The sequence below is a fragment of the Phascolarctos cinereus genome, unplaced genomic scaffold, assembly GCF_003287225.1.
Source record: "Phascolarctos cinereus isolate Bilbo 61053 unplaced genomic scaffold, phaCin_HiC Scaffold_1;HRSCAF=81, whole genome shotgun sequence".
NCBI lineage: Eukaryota > Metazoa > Chordata > Mammalia > Diprotodontia > Phascolarctidae > Phascolarctos > Phascolarctos cinereus.
Genome location: NW_027555514.1, coordinates 193,202,806 through 193,218,117, shown reverse-complemented (window position 1 = coordinate 193,218,117; position 15,312 = coordinate 193,202,806). Strand labels below are relative to the sequence as shown.

General features: G+C 39.5%; 1 protein-coding gene across 5 annotated transcripts in view; it reads left to right on the top strand.

Annotated features, from left to right (window-relative positions):
- The window catches only part of TSPAN9 (tetraspanin 9), a 240,270-nt gene that overhangs the window by 104,572 nt on the left and 120,386 nt on the right, over nt 1–15,312 (top strand). The window lies entirely within an intron of this gene.

Genomic DNA, 15,312 nt, shown 5'->3' with positions numbered 1-15,312 from the left:
TTTTTCATCATTCATCTTTGAATACCCTCTACCCTCTTCAGCAGGGTATTTCTTGTAACAAGGATTAAAAGAAAGAGAAAAAACCAAGATGTTGAACAAAAGCAATCACACATCATTTGTATCTGACAATACAGACTATATTCCATATCCATTGTCCTCTACCTCTGCAAAGACAAGTATATACATTTCTTTCTACTCTTTTGAGGGGCCGTGATTGGTCATTACCACATTTTACTGCATAATCTTCACAGATTTATGCCAAATTTTTTTGCAAAAAAGTGGGGTGCTTTAAAAAATTGTGCCGGTATTACTTAAAAATCATATATTACTGAACTATCTTTGGTTCAGGATTAGGATGCACAGAGTACTAGTGAATATGCATTAAAAATTGGGAGGATCCAAGTCTTACCATATCACGTGACTTACTCATGGCAGCTTCACCTGCCTACCTGCTCCTCTTGCACCTATGGCTCTTCATTGGGTTGAGTGACAATACCTTTAGTACTGCAGTGCTCTAAACAAACCACGCAAGTCTGCTTTCAGAAATATACTGAAAATGCACATGTGCTGAGAATTGTAGGCTCGTGGTTTCCAATGCATGAGAGATAAATGCATATCCATATGCTACTGGTGAATACATTGCTGCTCTGAGAAGTGTGAGTGAGAACAGAATTATACCATGCAATGATTATGCAATGAAAGATTATGAACACATTTTTGGACTAAACCCCCCCCCCAAACCCAAAAACACAGGGTGCAACGATTATGTGGTGGTGATGATTATGCGGTGAAATATGGTAAATTAAACACAGCATTCAATTTATTTTTTGTTTTTTCTGTTGTAATTATTGTGTTTATTGTTTTCATGGTTCTTATTTCATTCTTCATCAATTCTTACAATTCTTCCCAAGCTTCTCTGAATTCTTTTTATTCCTCTTTTCTTACAGTGCATTACATTTATGTACCCTAATTTGTTTACTGTTCCTCAGGGAACAGTGTTCCAGAAAAAATATATCCTTATCCACTAGGAACTTATAACCAAGACAGAGCCCACAGACATGGATATACGTAAAAAATGAAGATGTAACCAAATGTTTGATAAATTCCCAAGTGAGTTAGTATGAGGGTTTACAAATATAGATGTTATTTGATAAACAAGAGTATGGGTATAAATTACCTGATGTAGTGGAAAGAGGCCTGGATTTTGGAATCAGAAGACTCGGTTTCAAATCCTGCTTCTATTTTTTTACCTTTGTGGCCCTCCATAAACTACCTTACCTCTCTAGGCCTGAGTTTCCTCATCTGTAAAAAGGAATTAGACTATATGATCTCTGTACTGCTGGGTCTTAGTCTGTAACCTGGTTTTCACTTAGTTTTACTATTGTGTGACTTTATGAAATCACTTACCTCACTTAGCTTCAGTTTTCTTATTTGTACAATGATCATTAAGGTCCCTTTTTCACTAAATTCTGTGGTGCAAATGCCATATGTTTAGGCAGTCTTTAGACTAGAAAAGATTCATAGAGAAGGTGAGATTCAAATAAGTGTCTGAGTGATGGAGTGGGACAACTTTGTCTGGAGTTGAAATCAAACCAATACTTGTTTACGGAGTTTGGGGATCGAAGAAATAGTCTATGGAAGGATTGAGGTGTAGTACTGCCTGGAGATGAGGAAGGAGGGAAGATTAGGTGTGAAGATCCTTGGAGGTTTCTTCTAGCCCCAGTATTCTGTGCTTATGGTCCAACAAGAAAATCTAATGACGCTTTTTAATCCAGCCAATCAATATACTTCTTTTCAATGTGGGCAGCTGGTACAATTTGGAGTTGGATATTCATCAAGTAGAGAGATCCCAGGGCTCCCTAATTAGAGCACCTACTACTTCTTTTCCAGGTGCTGATGTTGCTTAAATGTTGCAATTAGGACTGCAGTTGCTGGGAGCCCTCAGGCATGCTTCAACTTTCCTTTAGTGGGGATTTTTGTTGGTTCCCGGATTTTGGAATGGAGCATGTTCTCACCAGAATCATATATTTAGAGGGAAAGAAACATCAGAGACCATTCTAGTGCAACACTTTCATTTTACAAATGAGCAAACAGGCCCCCAAAAGAGGAAATAATTTGCCTAAGGTCACACAAGGTAGTAAGTAGTAGAGCTGGGATTCATACCTAGATTATCTATATCCAATGCTCTATCCTTAGCAGACCTTAAATAACATTGTTCCCAACCCCACCTCCCCTTATTTTACTGCTAAGAAAACTAGGGCAATGGGGACTCACATCCATTATAGATACTAAGCCTCAGAATCAGACTCCAAGTTGGAAGGAAACAGAAAATATCTAGTCCAACTTGAAGGAGAATTCTCTCCTAAATGTGCCTGGTTGGAGACTTCTGAATGGTGATGGGGAACCTACTACCTCATTCTCCTTGGCAGAGAACACAGAGCAAAATAATAGTAGAGCAATTCCCATCCATCCTAAGTAATGGTTCTTACCCCTTCTATGACTGTCCTCTTTTCATCAATATAGCTTTTAAAAAAAACCCATCAGCTTTTTCTTTTATCTTAGGTTTACTTGCCATCCTTAGCTCATTCTGACCTTCAGCCCTTGTAACCCTGTTTTTACAGGACTATGTCACACTTCATCCTCTGATACTTGCCTTTTCTTTCATCTTCTCATTTAAAAATCTAAGTTGGTTGATGAATTCTATATGTAGCTGTTCAGTCTGTTTGAGTAACTCCCCCCTTTTCTTCTATATTGGAATTGTTTTTCTGTATATTAGTTAGAATTTCAGTATTGAAAGTCTTTAATTCCTCCCCAGCTGACTTTGTTTCTTTCTTTTTTATCCCTCGTTGTTAGAATTTTATTTCATGAGATTTTACCTAGACTTTTTCTGAACCCTTTGAAACCTACCCTTCCCAAATCTTGGATACAAGTTAGGTTATGCCTGTTTTTTCTCTCCTTTGTCACAAATTTCAAGAGAAAGTAGTACCCCCCTACTACTCCTCCCTACCATGTCATCATTTCCAAATCAGAAATAATTTCCTGCTTGGTGAGATCTGGTGTAGAATTTCTTCTTGTTGGTTCCTCAGTCTTTTCAAGGATGAAAGTGTCATTAAGTCAATCTAAGAAGTGATACTCTGCTCATGGCAGAGAGAGAGAGAGAGAGAGAGAGAGAGAGAGAGAGAGAGAGAGAGAGAGAGAGAGAGAGAGAGAGAGAAAGAAGGAGAGAACTCAAGAAAATGGCTGGATAATTAAAGGCTCCTGGCATTATTCCATCTTGAGAAGCAGTCTGGCATAGTAATAGTGTCCTGGACATAGAGTTAGGAAGATCTGAGTTTGAATCCTGCCTTTAGACACTTAACAACTTTGCAACCCTGGTCAATCTCCTTAAGCCTCAGTTTCCTCATCTGTAAAGTGGAAATAATAGTAGTACCTGCCTCATAAAGTTGTTGTATGGATCGAATGAGATTATGTATTTTTCAAATCTCAAAGCACTATACATATACATACACACACACACACACACATATATGTATGTATGTCTGTGTGTATAAGAGCTATTTACATGCATGCATATACACATACTGCAAGGGCTAGCTTTGTAGCTTCATCCCCAGATGGCAGAGAATAAGGTGTATCCAGAAGATACTGTGAATGTACAACAAGCACTGTCTACTCAATCTGAGTCCCTGGCAGCACAGGAGATAATAGTACTTTTGATACCATGAAGCTGGAATCTCTTAAGCATCTGTTTGGTATCTCTCATAATTGTTGTCCCCTTTGATTGAGCCCTCTAATTCCTCCAGGTTCCTGAAGCTAGGAATCTCTAATGATGAGTTTCCTTTAGCAAGGGCCCTCTAGAGTCTCTGGTATCCTTAAAATCTCTCAGTAAATCTGAAGAGCAGGAAGAATTTTTCAGTGACTTTTATTTACTTGTGGTGTTTGTGTTTCTGCCATGGCCAAATGACTGCTGACTATGCTCAGACTTCATACTGTTCTCCCACCTAGAAGAGAAGGTAGAGAGACTTAAGGAATGCCTTTCCACTCTGTAGTTTATTGAGGAGAATCAAGTGTTCCTTAAAGACTGGTTCATTGTGATAAGCTGGTGAGTCTCCAGAGGAGGGAAACCAGGACAATGAAGGGCTTTGAGTCCGTGTCGTAGTGATCAGTCATATTGGCTTTCTTGTAGTTCCTCACACACAACTCCAGTGCTCCCCCATGCATGGAATCACCTTCCTAACCTCTACTTCTTAGGAATCTCTGGTCTCCTTTAAGACTTAGATCAAGTTTCACCCCTGGATGAAGTCTTTCCTAGTCCTCCAGATGCTAGTGTTTCTCTGATAAGGTTATCTTGTGTCCATTTTATATGTGTTTTGTGCATGTTGTCTCCCTTGTTAGACTGTAAGCTCCTTGAGGGCAGGCATGGTTTTGCTTTTGTATTCCCAGTGCCTAGCACGAAGTGCCTAACAAATTAGTTGATTGAATAAATGGGGAATGCTTAGCCCAAAGAAGAGAAGACTCAGAGGACATGAGAGCAGTGTAGTTGATGACTTAGACTGCTTCTCCTTGGCTTTAACTAGGCAGCTGGGTGGTGCCTGGATAGATTGCTGACCCTGGAGTCAGAAAGACCTCGGTTCAAATCTGGCCTTAGACACTTAGCTATGTGACCTATGGCAAGTCACTTAACCTCTATTTGCCTCAGTTTCCTCAACTGTAAAATGGGGATAATAATAACTTCCAGGGTTGTTGTGAGGATATTTGTAAAGTGACTTCAATTCAGAAGGCATAACCAGGAATAATAGGTAGAAGTTTCAAAGAGGTGAATTTATCCTTGATGTCATGAAAAAAACAACTTTGTAATATTTGTACTGTCCCTAAGTGGTTAGGGCCATGCTTAGTCTTACCATTGGTGGACTTGAATTTGGTTGGCAAGTGAAGGTAGTGTGGAGGCTCGGGATCTGATGGGTAATGTACTTATGCATAAAAGAGAGGTGATGGTTCATGTTACTCCATATAAGCATTATGTGTCTTAGAGCCTAAGACTCTTTAAGGTAGGGATAGTGCTGATTTATAATTAATACCCATCCTGCCCTTATAGGGGCAGATCAAATGAGCTAATATATATGAAATTTTGTGACTTAAGTATAATGTGAATGATAGTTATTATATTAATTTATTATATAATCTATATATTAAGAAATTCTATTTAATTGCGTATTTTTATTATTACTGTAAAATTCATGACATTTGGTGCCCATAATCATACCATTGGTGCTAAGTAAAGACTTTTGATGATAAGTTTAACGATGTGGTCAGGGTGGAGGTTGGGAAGTGATTTGCTCATGGTTGCCCAGGGAGCCAGATCCAGGAATAGAACCCAGAAGCTCTCAGCCTAGTTCTCTACTAACTCTCCCAAGTCTGACCTCTTGGTTCCTCTGAGCACCTGAAGGAGATGATGTGGGGAAGTGGGAAGTATGCAGTCTGCCGTGTGGATTTAAGTAGTGGGTTGTGAAGGAGGAATGTCTTCCATCTTTGCCTTCCCCTCCTCCATAATGAGATAGCTATATCACACTGTTCCCCACCTGTGTCCCAGGCCGGCCTGCGGCTACGTGCTACAGCTAGGATCTCAGAGCTTAAAATAGAAGGCTGAGCTGGCAGATTTGTACGAGGGGAGCTTGCCCGGGGTATGATGGTGGCATCTTTCTCCAGAGGGATAGCAGGATGGAGTCAGGCTCCCTTTGCACTTAGCTGGGGGTAAATGGGACTTACGGGGTCTTTGGGGGCATGATCCAGTATTCAGTCCATTTTGTAGGAGAATATGTATATGTCGAAATAGGGTAAGATGGAAGATTTTGGAGTAGGTGGGAAGGATGGGGATTGTCCTTTGTGACATTGGACTTGGTGAGGCCTCTTTTAGGTAGTAGTACCATGAACTTAACTGCAGGGTCTGTCATTCCAAAGACCACAAAGCTTTCAAGATTCCATGTCTGCTTTGCAACTCTTTCTTACCCTTTGCTCCTTTACCTGGGGTTAGATGCCTGGGGCTCTAAGTGAGGCAGACTGAGGTTAGAGAACTGAGGCAGAGAGAGTATGATGTATGGGGTGCACTAGATCATGAATGATAAAGCTCAGATGGAGTCAAAGAAGTCTTGACTTCTAGTTGGGTATGTTCTGCCCACTGGATTACCTCCTAGACCTCACCTACTAGGGAAAGCCAAGGATAAAATCTCAGATTGGACCTTGTAAGTGTGGATGAACTGTTCTTCTCTTGGGGAGCAGACTTCTGTCTTCATCGCCTCTCTCTTCTCTTCTAGGTTATTTGTGTGGTGGAAGAAGCCTGGGGATGAGGGCAGAGGTTTCCTTTAGTAGATACCACATCCTCTTTTCCATGACTTTTTTCAGCGATATAGTAGAAAGAGCACTGGATTAGAAATTGGGATATCAGGCTTCAGGTGTTGGTTCTGCCACTAACTATCTATGTCACTTCATCTTTCTAGGTCTTAGATTGCTTGTCTATAAAATGAGTATTTGGGACTAGATAATGAGTGAGCTTTCTCTCAATTCTAAATCAAATGTGTTCTTGTAGCTCTAGCAATCTAGAAATCTAGAACCTGTCGAGGAAGAATACTCTCTGTAGGGGCCTGAGGCAGATGAGGGACTGGCCTTTGGCCCTTGTGCCCTAAATCCTTACCTGCCATCTAATAATGGGGGGGTGGAGTATAGAACTGTCTGGGGAGAAAGGAGCAGGCAGGAAGCTAATTTTCCTCTCCTTGCTGCCCAAGGCTGTAGATCAAGGCTGATCTCTTTAAAGCTGAGAGATCTAAACATTCATTTGATTTTAACTGCTTTATAAAAATCACTTCTAATACACCAGACGTCTTTTGCTGTCAGCATTTATAAAGTGAAATGGCAGATGGATCCTTTAATTTGGTCACTGCTGGAAGGGTGGTGGGTTGGATTTGAGGGGGACTTAGGCAGCTTCAGTATTTATATTGCAGGACCCCATGGAGCCTGGCATAGTTGCCTCTGAATAGGTCTTTGTCCCTTCCTTGACCCTCCTTTCAAATGTCCAACCACCCTGGGTTGTGTTTCCAGGGGCAGACTTCATGTTCAGGCCCCTTCCTACTTTGTTCTCAGTATGTCTCCTCTGTTAATGCACTGTGAAGCTAAAGGAGTCCATGTAGAGGATAGAATGGTGGGATAATTCCTGAGAACCATCACCTGTGGTGCACTTATGTCTCTCCTGGTTGGTCCTTACCCTGACTGAGAGAAGCACTGAGATAGCCTAAGCTACCTAGTGCTTCTGCAGAGACTGACCATTAATTTTCTCTCTTTCTCTCTCTCTCTCTCTCTCTCTCTCTCTCTCTCTCTCTCTCTCTCTCTCTCTGTGTGTGTGTGTATGAGAGAGAGAGAGAGAGAGAGAGAGAGAGAAGAGAGAGAGAGAGAGAGAGAGAATGAATCAGATATTATCATGTCTGTCCTTAGAATGTTAAGGGCAGGGACCAGATCTTTTTGCTCTGTAGATGTCCCAACACAATACCAGACATAGGTTGCCTCACTTAAATACAATTCATGTACAAAAATGTTTCTAAGTATATCATCTACTGTAATTCACTGTAATATATGGTCCCTGGTGCTCTTTCTGTTATCCCACCTAGCTTTTTCTAAGAGATTTCAACTTAATTTGAGGGCAAAGACCTCAGATCTTATACTAATTTGTATCCCCTGTACTACCTAGTTAAACAGCTTGACTTGTAGTTGGTATAGTAAATACTAGATGGACTAATTTTTAATATGGTGATGAGGTTGTTGGCAAGGTGGGCAGAGGAGGATGCATGTCTTGTTGAGATTGCTTTAAGATGTGATACTGGAATATCAAAGTATTTCATGTTAGAGCTAGAAGATGCCTTAAAGAACTTTTAGTCCAGTACTTCATTTACAGTGAGGACATTGATGTTCAGAGAGGTGCCTAGGCTTGCAAAGCTAAGTAGCAGATCTTATCTTCCAAATCTTTTTTTAAAAATAAATTTTTATTGATATCTTTTATTTTCACAATGCTAAATTTTCCCTTGCAACCCTTTCTCCCCACCATCCCATGTAACAATGATTTTTCTAAAAGAATAAAGAAAAAGTGGAAGAGAAAAAGATAGCAAAATCTCTCATGATGTGTAAAAGAAACAAAACAAAACAAAATTGCTCTAACAATGTATGCAGTATTCTAGATGGTAGAACCCCCTGCCTTTGCAAAGAAATGGCAGGAGGTGTTTTCTAATATCTCTTCTTTGGGGCTAAGCTTATTCTTTTTAATTTTGCAACATACTTTTCAATTGTTTTGTGCTTTATTATTTTTTCTTTTTACAACATTGTCATTGTATATATTATTTTCTTGGTTCTACTTGCTTCACCTTGCATAAGTTCTTTAAGTCTTTATATGCTTCTCTGTATTTGTCATTTTTGTTGTTTCTTATAACATAGTTTAATCTATGACACCCAGGTACTGCAATTTGTTTAGCTCAGGGTGGGGAACCTGTGGCCTTAAGGCCACAGGTTCCTCACCCCTGGTTTAGCTATTATGCCCTATTGACGGACATCTATTTTGTTTTCACTTTTTTGCTACCACAAAAAGTGCTACTATAATTTTGGTGTATGTGGGGCTTTTCTTATTAGTCAATGACCTTCTTGGGGCATATGCCTAGCAGAGGAATTTCTAGGTCAAAGGATATGGACTTTTTAATCCACTTTATTTACATTATTCCAAATTGCTTTCCAAAAGTAATTGTACTAATTCACAGCTCCAAAAATAATGTATTAGTGTGCCTGTTTTTCTATAGTCACTCTACCATTGACTATTCCCATCTTTTATCATCTTTGCCAAATTGCTGGGTATGAAGTAAAGCCTAAGGTTGTTTTGAATTGCATTTCTCTTATTATTAATGATTTTGATCATTCATTCATATGGTTGTTATTATACAATTTTTTCATTGTGTCTTGGTCTTTAAAGGATATGTTTACTATTTCTGCATTTTTATATTTGATTGCCTTATCTCTGTGCCTTTAAATGCATGCTCAGTTTTTTAAAATGTTCCATGTGTTATGGAGAAATATGTATGTTCTTTAGGAGTCCCATTCATGATACACAAATCTTTTAGTTCTAATTTTTACAACAGTTTGTTCAATTCTGTATTTTCTCTTTTATTGATCTCTTCATTGAAATTATCTAACAGGCAGAGACTGATGTTAAGTCTCCTACTATTATTGTATTACCATGCTTTTTCTTCTTGCAGCTCCACTTATTTTTCCTTTATTAATTTAGATGCTTTGGTATTTGGAGCATATAAGTCTAACTTTGATATTGGTTTGTTGTGTATGATTAATTTTCACATAATGTAATTTCCTTTTTTTATTTGTTTATATTGTGAGTTTTTGTTTTGTCTAATAGCTTGATTGTATCTCATGCTTTTTTTGTATTTACCTGATGCAAAATTAATTCCAGCCTCTCAGTTTTATTTTTTCATGCCTTTACTTTCTATTGGTTCTTTGTTTTCTGTATCCAGGAGTTCTGGGCAACTTTATTATATTATTTCTTGCCTTGTCGTCTTTGGGTTTTTTGATTTGCCATTTTTGAGGGATCCTTATGATTCTTTTTTTTTTTAATGAATATTTTGATTTTTACAATTACATGTAAAAACAATTGTTAACATTCGTTTTAAAATTTTTTGAGTTCCAAATTCTCTTCCTTCTTCCCTTACCTCCCCCTTCATTGAGAAGGCAGGCAATTTGATATAGATTATATATGTGCAGTCATATAAAACATTTTTCCATATTAGTCATGTTGTGAAAGAAAACACAGACATAAAAAAATCCACAAAAACTAAAGAAAGTAAAATACAGTATCTTTCAAACTGCATCCAGACTCTATTAGTTTTTTCTCTGAAGGTGGATAGCATTTTCCATCATGAGTCTTTTGGAATTGTCTTGGATCATTGTATTGCTGAGAAGAGCTGAGTCAATCATAGTTGATCATTGCACAATATTGCTGTTACTGTGTACAATGTTCTCCTGGTTCTTCTCACTTCACTTTGCATCAGTTTGTAAGTCTTTCCAGGTTTTTCTGAAAGCATCCTGCTCATTAGCAGAATAACATATACATAGCACAATCATATTCCATTACATTCATATACTACAGCTTGTTCAACCATTCCCCAGTTAATGGGCATCTGGGGAGCCCTATGTTGTCTCTATGATCCCTGTTTTCCAGGTCAATATGTTTTACATGTACAGTGATCATGAATTTACTTAACATTCTTTTTTATTCTTTTCTTCCATGTTGTTCCTAATCAATTGTTTTCCCTTTCACTTCTTTTTTAAAAATTTATTTTATTAATTTATTTTGATTTATCAATAATCACTTCCATATGCTTTTGAGTTTAAAATTTTTCTCCCCCTTCCTCCCCACCACCACCCTCCCCAAGATGGTGCACAATCTGATATATGCCATATATTTACATTCTTATTAAACATATTTTCACATTAGTGAAGTTGTAAGTACCGATTCTCACTAGTGTTTTGCTTTTGACTACCGCCTCCCTTGGTCCTTCCCTCCCTTTCCCTTTTCTTCCACATTAGCCTTACTGCTTCTTCCTTCCCTTCTATTCCCCCCCTCCCTTTTCTTTCCCCTTTTCCCTCCTACTGCCAATAGGGCAAGTTAGATTTCTATACCTAACTGATTATGTTATTCCCTTCTTGAGCCAAATTTGATGAGAGTAAGGTTCAAACAATGCTCACCCCCCCCTTCTTTCCCTCTGCTGTAATAGGATTTTCTGTCTTTTCCTATAATGTAATTTACCCTTGACTGCCTCCTCCTTTCTCAGTATATTTTCTAAGATCAGATTAATCCACTTATTTGGATCCATTTAACCCACTTAATTAGATTTTTTTTATCATTACATCAAAGTCAACTAATATCTACCCCCTTTATGTATACTCCTTAAAATAGTGTAATAACAATACAGTTTTTCAAGAGATGCAAATGTCCTCTTCCCTTGTAGGGATGTAAACAGTCCACCCTTATTAACAACTGATTGTATCTTTCTGTCCCATTTACCTTTTCATGTCTTTCTTGAATCTTGTACTTGAAGATGAAATTTTTTGTTGAGCTCTGGTCTTTTTATCAGGAAGGCTTGGAAGTCCCCTATTTCATTGAATATCCATTTCCTCTCTTGAAAAATCATGCTCATTTTTGCAGGGTAGTTAATCCTTGGCTGCAATCCAAGCTCCTTTATCGTGTTCCACTCCCTGTGGTCTTTTAATGTAGAAGTTGTAAGGTCCTGTGTAATCCTGACTGTGGTTCCATGATATTTAAATTGTTTCTTTCTGGCTGCTTGCAGCACCTTCTCTTTCATCTGGTAATTTTGGAATTTTGCTATTATATTCCTTGGTGTTGTCAATTTGGGATCTCTTTAGGTGGTGACGGTGTATTCTTTCTATGGTTCTTTTTACCTTCTGGTTCTAGGACTTCAGGGCAGTTTTCCTTTATGATTTCCTGAAAGATACTGTCCAGGCTCTTTTTTTCATCATGATTTTCAGGTAGTCCAATGATTTTTAAATTGTCTCTCCTGGATCGATTTTCCAGGTCGGTTGTTTTACTGATGAGGTATTTTATGTTTTCATCTATTTTTTCATTTTTTTGTTTCTGTTTGACTGATTCTTGCTCTCTTATAGAGTCATTAGTTTCCATTTGTCCAATTCTAGTTTTTAACAGATTGTTTTCTTCTGTTAGTTTTTATTTTTTCAATTGGCCAATTGTGTTTTTAGGGACTTGTTTTCTTCAGTGTACTTTTTTTCCAATTGGCCAATTGTATTTTTTAAGGACTCTTCTACTCTCTCATTAGACTTTTAAAATCCTTCTTGAGCTCTTCTAAGAAGGCTTTTTGGGCTTCAGACCAGTTCATATTCCCTTTTGATGTTGCAGATGTGGGTTTGTTGACAATGTTGTCCTCTTCAGAATTTCTGTCTTGATCTTCACTCTTCTCATAATATGAATCTATGGTACGTTTCTTTTTACTCATAGTGTTTCTTTATTCCCTGGCCTTTAAAGAGATTGAGCTCTCCTGCTGGGGAACAGAGGGCACTGACCCAAGCTTCTTGTGTTGGGAGCCTAGGTCTTGGTCACTGGCTTTGTGTGCTGGGGCCTCTTATGTTGGCAATTGGAGGCTGTAGAGTTCTGGCAGCTTACCTCGTGTTGGGCTGGAATCAGCAAGGCTGGAACTTTCAGGCAATTCTAGGTTGCCTGCTTTTCCTTTCCTTTAGCTTTCTTCAGCTCCTTTTAGATGGGTGCTGCAGGGTATTTATCTGCCTGGGGCCCCTTGCAGTGCTGTCTCCCTTGTTTCTGCTAATGCACTGGGACATTCCTTTGCAGTAGAGTGCTGAGGCACCTGGTGGTTTTCTGAGCTGATTTCCACTGGTTCCCCCCCCCCCTTCACTGAGGCACCTGGAGGTCCAGGTGTTGGTGTTTGCCTGCTCTACCACTTGGGCTTCAGGATCTCTTCCTGGTTGACAGTTGACGGTTGGAGGTTCTGACAGCTTACCTGGTGTTGGGCTGCAATCAGCAAGGCTCGGACTTTAGGAAGACTCTCTTCAGCTCCTTTCAGATGAACGCGCTGCAGGGTGCTTATCTACCTGGGGCCCTTTGTAGTGCTGCTTCCCTTTTTTTTGCTAAGGCACTGGGAGACTCGTTTGCTGGGCTGCTGCACTGGTGTTCCCTGTCTTTCTTCTAGTTCAGCTGTTTCAGGGTTTTTTTTTTCTGGGGTGATATTTTCTGGGTTTTCAAAGGTTGATAGGGGAGGGTGAGAGTGACTACCTTTTTATTCTGCCATCTTGGCTCCCAGAAGTGGAAGTCTTCCTTTTACTTCTTTGGAGGTATTTGTCACCATGAATTCAAATTTTTCTATTTTGTTCATTATTTTTGCTATTTGGGCCATAAATTCTGACATTTATTCTTGTTTATATTCTTTCAAAGTTTTCATTTGTCTTTTGAACCATTATGGAACATCTTGTTGTGGTTCCATGGTGTCTTTGGAATCCACAGGATTCTGTATTTCATCAAGTTTTGGTTTTCCTTTTTCTTGCAATATTTATTTAGAGACATTTGTAGTCTAGGAGATTATGGTTTGAATTTTTGATCTGTGACTCATCACTTGTTGGACCTTGACAAAGTCACCTTTCCTTTTTGGGCCTTCCTATCCTTTTCTGAAACTGGAGGGGGATCCAAGGTACTTTTCAGCTCTAAATTCTAAGAAGGGCAATTGTCCAAAAAAGGGAAATGAGTGGTGGGTATATCAAGTGGATTTGTAGCCAGACTAGATGCTGAGTCAGAGAGAAACATGTGTTAGCATGAAATTACTCACTTTGGGAACTGCTGCAAATTTCTCTTGGTGCGTTGGGATAAACTTTGAGATTTATCACATGTCCTTGTGTTAAGTCAAGCTGGCCTTATCTCTTCCTCTCCACAAACCATCTGTCCTGTTTCATAAGGATCAGGTTTTCACCTCAGGCCTCCATGTGTGTCCATGTGGGTGTTTGCGTGTGAGTGTTTGGGCAGGTGTGTGCTTCTTCCTGCACAGTGCCTTCTACTCCCGGGCCCTTCCAGGAGTTTGACAGTAACGATAATTGACCCACTGTTGAGGGGTGTCAGTGGTGTAGCACCTTGCCATAAGTCAGGGGACTGGATTGATCCCTGACATGGCCAGGCTAATAGGCCTCTGCCTATTCAGGGGTTCAGGCCATGATTGCTCCCTTCCTTCCACATAAGGCGCAAAAAGGGTAAACGCTAACACAGGCCTAGAAGGACAAAGGCTTCCTTGTCCTCTGGGAGAGTCTTGCTTTCCCTTTCTTTTCTTTTGCTCCTCTTCAGTCTGTCTTATGTTCTTCTGTTTGGTCTTTCTTTCCATCTATAGTCGTACTTTGTTGCATCCAACATTGTGCCTAAGCTTCTTATCCTGGCATCTTAGGCCTTCCCCAGTTGGGCTCCTTTTTATCCCCCACACCCTCCTCTTCCCTTGCCCCTTTTGATGTAGATTGCAAATGTCAATTGTGTAGGGAATTCCCAATGTGGAAAATCCCTCCACCAATGCAGACAAGTGACTTGTATGTAATTTAGAGTCTTGAAGAGGTACCTGGAATGATTTGCCCAGAGCCACACAATTAGGATGTGTTAAGGAGCAGAACTAGAACCCAGGACTCCCCAGTTGGACTACCACTCCTCTACTTACTGTGCTCTGCTGCTTTTTCTTGTACAGCCTTATTATATTTCTCCGTATAAAGCCAGACAGGTAGTTCTGCCTCTTCAAGTCCATCAGGAACATTCTTGTGTATGGTCTAACTTTGCTAACACCATTCTTCCTTCCTTTCTCCCTTTTGCATGAGTCCTGCCCATATTTCGAAACCTAGTTCTTTTTCACTTCTCCTTGAAGCTTTCTCTGATTATTCCAACCAATACTGATCTCTCTCTTCTCTGAAACTGGTATTTTATAATTTGAGACACATAATTTAACTTTTTATAATTATAGTCTATCTTGTAATGGGTTCTTTATGTGTATAGTTATTTTTTTAGCTAGGTTGTAACCCTCTTGAAGGCAGGGAACATATTTTATTCTTCTTTATTGTGTAAAGAATAAAGAATCCAGCCCCAGACTTTATGACTTAGTTTCCCAGCCTTCCTTGCACTTCTTCTTCACCTGCAGCCTATCTAGGGGACCTTAAATTCAGTTCTGGGGATTTCCTCTTTTACTATTTCCTTAGTCTGTACTGATCTCTCAATCCCTAACCTAACAAACAAATAAACAAACCCCCAGAAACCAAATAGGGTCATGGAGAGTCAGACATGACTGAAACGACCGAACAACAAATGTGCCAAACACAGTGCTAAGACTGGCGATACGAAGATAGAGAAAAGACAGCACCTTCTGTCGAGGAGCTCAGACTGGTGGGGGAGGCAACATGTAAACTGTGGACAAACAAGCTATATACAGGATAAATTGGAGATAATCAAGAGAGGAGAGAATCAAGGGAGATGGGAATAGGCTTCCTGTAGAAGGTGGGATTTCAGGTGAGACTTGACAGAAGCCAGGGAATCCAGGAGGCAGAGATGAATTTTCCTTACACCTTGAATGCCAGGATAAGAAGTTTGAACTGGATCCTATAGACAGTGTGAACCACTGAAAGTTTATGAATATATATTCTTTCTAATGATTCATTCACTTATACATTCATCAGGACATTTTTTGAGTGCCTGCTATGTGCAAAGCACCTTATATG